A 7,425-nucleotide genomic window follows, 5' to 3' on the forward strand; every position below is an offset into this window, starting at 1 on the left:
TCCTTCTTTTCCCATAACATGCTGATTTTATCACAGTAGCTTGATAGTGTAAGTTCAACTCAGGAATTCAGACACCTCCTGTCTTGCCTTTGTTGCCCAGAACTGCTTTTGCTATTTTGAGTCTCTTCTGGTTCCAAATGAATTTTAGGATTGTTTTCTCTAGTTCTGCGAGTATGTTAATGGCATTTTGATGGAGATGGCACCAAATCTGTATAACAATTTTGGAAGTATTTGTATTTTCACTATGTTGGTTGTTTCTATCCTTGAGGAAGGAATATCTCTCCATTTTCAGATATCCTCTTTGATCTCCTTTTTCAGAGTAGTGTAATTTTCAATGTAGAGATCTTTTACTTTCCTTGCTAGATTTTTATTTTGTTTTATTTTTCTGATGCTATTGTGAAAGGTGTTGTTTCCCTAATTTCTCCATCAGTTTGTTATTTGTGTACCAGGATGCTATTAATACTTGAGGGTTGACTTTATATCCAGATATACTACTGAATTTGGTTATTAAATCTAGAAATATTTTGGTGGAATTTTTGCAGTCTTTATAGAGTATCATGTCATCTGCAAGTAATGATAATTTAACTTATTCCTCTCCTATTCTTATTCCTCTTATTTCTCTCTCTTTTATAATTACTGTGGCTAATGTTTCTAGAACTATATTGAATAGGAATGATGATAGCAGACATCCTTTTTACATGATTTTAGAGTGAAAACTTTGGTTTTTGTCCATTTAGAATAATGTTTGTTGCTCCTTCATCATAGATGGCTTTTATGAGATTGACATAAAGACCATCGTTTCCAATTTTCTATAGGGTTTTTTTTTTAATCACAAATGAATGTTGGACTGTCTCCAAAGCATCTTCTGCATCTATTGAGATGATCGTGGATTTTTTTGTCTTTGGCTCCATGGATGTCCTGTATTACATTTATTGATTTGAATATATTGAACCATTTCTGCCTTCTTGGGATGAATCCCACTTGGTCATGATATTATTTTCTTGATGATTTGCTTTATTCTGTTTGCTAGTATCTTACTGAGGATTTTACATCTATGTTCATTAGGGACATCAGTATGTAGTTCTGTTTTTTGGTTGGGTCTTTCTCTGGTTTTGAATCAGGGTAATACTTGCCTCTGGGAATGAGGTAGGGAGAATTGCTTCCCTTTCAATTTCACCAAAGAGTTTGAGGAGTATTGGCATTAAATCTTCTCTAAATTTTTTGTAGGATTTAGCAGTGACTACATCAGGGCCTGAACTTCTGTTTGTTGGTAAGTTCTCAACTACATTTTCAATTTCATTAGCTCACATTGAGTTATTCAAAATTTTATATTGTTTTGATTAAGCTTTGGTAATTCATACATATCTAGCAATCTTCTATCCTATGAGAGTAAAGATTTTTTGTTTTAAAGGGAGAAAAAACAATGAAAATTATACAGAATTTCAAAACAAGATTATAGGAAATTGACAATGATTATTTTATTGCACATTATTATCTTCAAAATATTTGATCAGATTACCAGATATAGGCATACAAAATTCATCAGACAACATAAGCATTAACAGTTATCTTCACTCAACTAATAAAAATTAGTAGTACAATTATCTTAGCTATCCTGTTTATATATTTCCCCCTTCCTTCTTTTCTCCTTTCCCTCATCCCAGTTATTCTTTCCTTTTGAACAGTTTATTTCCTTTTCACAATATCTATTGTACCTTTTGGATCTTATGTACTCTTTCAGTTTCTTACACTAGGAAGACAATAAAATGTTTTGATGTGAAAGTCTGACTTATTTCACTTACAGTCTGAGAGTAAAGATTTTTCAAGTAGAGACTGATGATCTTCTGAATTCCCACAGGATCTGTAGTGATTTCATCCTTTTCATTCCCCAGTGCATGAATTTATCTTTTCTTTCCATTTTTGACAAAGTTGGGTAAAGGTTTATCAATTTTATTTATTATTTCAAAGAAAAAAGTCTTTGATTAATTCTGTGTATTGTTTTCTTAGTCTCCACTACATTAACTTCTGCTCTGATCTTTGCAATTTCCTTCCTTGCATAGGCTTTGGGCTTGACTTGCTCTTTTTTTCTAGAAGCTTTAGGTACAACATTAGGTTACTTATTTGTGCTCCTTCTGTTTTCCTGATGTGAAAATTTACTACTATATATTTCCCTCTTAGAACTCTTTCTATTGTATCCCATAGGTGCCAGTATGTTGTGTCTGCATTTTTGTTTATTTATAAATATTGTTTAACATTTTCCTTAATTTTATCTGTGACCCATTGGTTGTTCAAGAGGGTGTTATTTAATTTCCATGTTTATGGAGTTTTTGCAATTCCTTTTGCAATTAATGTCCAATTTCATTGCACTATGGTCAGATAATATTCATGGCATAATTTTAAGTCCTTTGCATTTACTCAAGCATGTTCTGTGGACTAGTATATGGTCTATTTTAGATAATGTCCCAGGTGCAGCAGAGAAGAATGTGTATTCTAACATTGGTTGAATATTTTATAAACATGTACTAATTACATTTGTTCACAGTTTTGGTTCATTTCTGATATTTCTTTGCTGATTTTTACTCTAGTTGATCTATCTCTGTGACAGCAACATATTATGGTCCCCCATTACACTTGTAATATTGGGTATTTGATTTTTCATGTCTATTAATATTTGCCTGATATAGTTGAGTACTCCCATATTTGGTGCATATATATTTATGATTGTTATCTCTTCCTCTCAAAGTTTTCCCCTAACAAGTATGTGACATTCTTAATCTCTTTCAATGATTCTTGGTTTGAAATTTATATTGTCTGCAAACAAAATAGCTACCTTTGCTTTTTTTCAGGGTTTCTGTTACATGGAGTATTATTTTACATCCTTTAACTTTTACTCTATGAATTCCTTTTTGAGATGATTGTGTTTTGTACACAATCAGCATATTGTTGAATTTTCTGTTTTGATCCATCCTGCCAGTCTGTTTTTGTTTTTTTTTTTTTTTGATTTGTGAATTGAGGCCATTTACATTGATGGTTATAACTGATATGTATTGGCTTATCTTTGTCATGTTGCATACCTGTTGCTGTTTCCCTGCTTTTTCCCTCTGTTTAATTGCTTGCTATTTCTGGTGTTTTCTTTCTGTTGTTGTTCTAGGAATTATGATCATTTTCATTTCTGTCAAAAATAACTTTTGGTACTCTTTGTAGGGTTGATTTGGTGGTCATGGATTTCTTCAGTTGTTCTTTGTCCTGGAAGTATCTTATTTCTCCATTAATTTTGAAAGATAGTTTTTCAGGGTACATTAATCCAGGTTGGAAGTTGTTTTCTTTCAGGATTTGAAATACTTCACTCCAAGCTCTTCTTTACTTGAGGGTTTGTGTTGAGAGGTCTGTTGTGATTCTGATAGGCTTTTGTTTTTATAGGTGATCTGTTTCTTTTCTCTAACAGTTTTTAATATTCTGTTCTTGTGATGGATTTGTGGGATCTTGATTATTATTTGCCTTGTAGGTTTATTTTAGTCATAGATAATTAGTCTTCTATATGCCTCACTTATCTGTATGTCAAACTCCATTCCCATGTTTGGGAAATTTTCTTTTATTACTTCTCCAATTAATGTTTTTATGTCATTTGTTTTTCCTCCTGCTTTTCACTGAAACCTATCAGTCTTATATTGTTTTTTTTTTACATTGTCTTGCAGCTGTTGAATTGTTATTTCTTGATTCCTTGTTATTTTTTAAAGCAAGAGAAATTTATTTTGGCTCAGTCTATAATTGGCTGTCTCCAAGACTGGAGGCACAAAACAGGGTCATGGCAAATGAAATACTGCTCAACACATGGTAGCCAGAAGGCAGGTACAGATCAAAGGAGGAGCTGGGAAGGGAAATATAATGTGGTTCATGCCTATAGTGACCCACATCCTCCTACCAAGCCTTATCTCCTAACAGCAAGCCAGCTATAGTGCCCCCATAATCCAATCACTTTCCAAAGGTCTCACATATGATCACATGTGGATTTAGGGGGACATTGAGATATAAACCAAGACAAGTATGGTCTCAAGATCCATCTATTTTACTACAAAGACTCAAATTTTAATGGCAGAGGTCATTTATATAGGTCTTTTCCAAGATTGACTTATTGTGCATTGTGCTGCTCTAAACATGGATATGCATATATCACAGGAATATGATGTCTTTCTCTTTTGAAAAGCCATACAGAAGGGCAATAGCTGGGTCAAACAGAATTTCTAATTTTAGTTTTTTGAAGATTTCTGTAGAGATACCACTAGCTTACATTTCCACCAACAATGTAAAGGGGTTCTTTTTCATCTACAGCCTCACTAGCAGTTGAGTTCTTGATAACAACTGCTCTTTCTGGATTGAGATGGAATCTCAGCATAGCTTTGACTTGCATTCTTTAATCACCAAAGACACTGAACCTTTTTTTATGTATTTATTAGGCATTTGTGCTTCATTTTCTAAGAAGAGGCTATTTATTTCAATTGCCTATTTTTTAACTGAGTCTTTGTGAAGGATCTAGTTGTTTGTTTGCTTGTTTAGTTCTTTACATATTCTCCATTTCACTCCTGTCTGAGAAATAGCTGGAAAAGAGGGTTTTTCCCCTTCAGTAAGTCATCTCTTCACTCTGTTGGCTGTTTCCTTTGTTGTGCAGAAGCTTTTTAATTTGATTTAATCCCATTTGATTCTTGGAATTATTCTTGTGCAACTGACATTCTGCTCAGAATATCCTTTCCTATCCTATGTCTTCAAGCATCCTGCCTATTTTATGTTCCAGCAAATTGTTTACCTACGTGTTTTGTTCAGGTTTATTTTATATTAGTATATAGTAAGATATACTCACTTGGATTCCTTTGTTTTTGTTTTTGTTTTTGCTATGGATATCCAATTTTCTCAGCACTATTTTTTAAAGAGGCTATCTTTCCCCAGCATACATTTTTGGTCCCTTTGTCAAAGATTAGATGGCAAAATGTGTCTGGTGTTGTTTCTGTACCATTGTTCTGTTGCATTGATCCACATGTCTATTTCTGTGCCCGTAGAGTGCTATTGTTATCACTCTAGCTTTGTAATATAACTTGAAATCTGAATGCCTCTTGCTTTGGTCTTGTTGCCCAGGAGTACTTTTGCTATTCTGGGTATCTTCTGTGTCCATATAAATTTTATGACTTTTTTTAGTTCTGAGAAGGATGCTGTTGGCATTTTGGTTGGAATTGCATTAAACCTATACATCTGTGTACTGTGACATGGCACCCCTGCTCCAATTGTCAATTTTGCTATTATTTCAGAGTTTCCCATTATTGTTACAAAAGTGAGAACAACTGATTACAACAGATATGACATCCTAATTAAAGTAGTATAATTAACAATAGCAATAGCTTCAAGCACAGTTTAGAAACTGACAAACTGTGCTAAATATTAATTTTGTACCTTAAACCATAGAAGCAAAATCTACAATTATATAACAAACATCATAAATTGGGAGCTTGTATTCAAAGTTTTTCTTCTTGGTAGAGTGGATTTACCCTGTGGTGGGGAGATTTGAGAAGGATAATGGATAAAATAAAGATAACTAAAAAGAAAGTAGAAGCAAGGATGGAGAACAAAGGATTATTGTGCAAAATTTTGGAAACTAGAGAAGAGGGCAGAAGAGTAAGAATGAAGGAGTTAGCAAGGTATTGTCTGAACTTAGTTTCTCAGTTTGCATGATGGGGGTTAGTTTTCTATGGCTGGAGTTCTCCCTAGCTGTTTAGAAAAGTGAAAAAATGTAAGAAAAAGAGAAAAGAAAAAGAAAAAGAAGACAGAGAACAGGAGCAGCCCTACCCACCTACTTTTGTTCTGTGTGTCTTTGTCCCCAAGCACAATACTGGTTAACCTAACTAACCACCTATTAGCTCATATTGTTATTGTTGCATCAGCCTTTCTATGCTACTAGTCCCACCTGTTCATTTTGTGCACCCTAGTGGGACGCTACCGTGTCTCTGATGTTTGCTCTGGTCTCCAAGCCTTCTCACATAGTTCAGCTCAGTTGTAACAGCAGTGAGGAGAGGCCATTCTCTGGATCTTCCAGCCTAGTTCATCTGGGTTGCAGTGGTAGTGGAATAAGGATGCTATTTAACATGGGTAACATCACAATTTGTCAGTGAAGGTTTTCTGAGGTTTTGGTGATATTCAACCATGAGACCAATAAAAATCCAGAGAAATATAGTTGTCAAGATTTAATCAACCTAATAAAAACAGGCTATCAAATACATATCTGGGTATTTCATTCAGAACTTGCAGTTGTGAAGTGGAGTAGATATATGTGGATCAAGTTGTGCCAGAAACCAATGATTACTATTTTAATTGATATAAAAAAATTGTACATATTCAAACAGTTTTACATTTCCATACATATGAACAGTATGTAATGATCAGAGCAAAGTAACATATTTATTGTGCCAAATTTTTTCATTTCTTTGTATTAAGAACATTTAAAATCATCTGTAGTAGTGATTCTGAAATATATAGTTATTTTTAATTATTGTTGTTCTACTGTTCTATAGAACATTAGAAGTTATTTCTTCTGTCCAACTGTACTTGTGTAACTGCATCTTATATCCACCCCTATTCTCCCCAGTTTCTCTTAATCAAACTATTCATGTTTGTAGATGACATGATCTTATAGAAAGAAAAACCTAAAGGTTCCACCAAGTACAGTTAGAATTGATAAATAAATTCTAACTGACATAGGAGGAAAACATACATAAACATACATGATTGTGTGGAATAATAGAAGAGAGCAATAGTCAAAACAATCCTGAATAAAAAGAACAATGTAGAGGAATCAGTATTTGAGTTCAAAAGATATTACACAAAATACACAAATCCTTAGCCAAACATACCAAAAGAAGGAAAGAAATGAATAACAAAATAGAAAATAAAGAAATAGGAAGCAGGAGGAAATTAAAATAATTCCCCAAACTCTCTATTCAGTTGCTTCAAAAATATTTCAATATATATGCTAATTTGTTTCATTTATACTATTAGTTTTGCTTAGTTAACTGAAATGAAATTTTTGTGCCTTTAGGTTTGTTGATTTTTAAAATTTATTTTAAACATAAAAGAAGGAAAACATTAACAGACATCCATTTACAGAACTGCATAATAACACTATGAACAATACAGAGTTACAGACAAAGTTGTCAGAAATTAACAATGGCCGTTGTATTACATATTGATATCTTCAAAGTAGTTTCTCAGGAAAACAAACAGAGACATGCAAGACTGATCAAACAAGCAATCATTAACTGTTCCTTTCAGTAAAGCGATAGAAGACAGTAGTACAACTATGTTAGCTATCCTATACATACATATGTACATAATTTCGCCTTCTTTCACTTCTCTTTTCCCACATCCCAGCTGCCCTTTACTTTT

Source organism: Chinchilla lanigera, unplaced genomic scaffold (assembly GCF_000276665.1).
Source record: "Chinchilla lanigera isolate Chin_1 unplaced genomic scaffold, ChiLan1.0 scaffold00034, whole genome shotgun sequence".
NCBI lineage: Eukaryota > Metazoa > Chordata > Mammalia > Rodentia > Chinchillidae > Chinchilla > Chinchilla lanigera.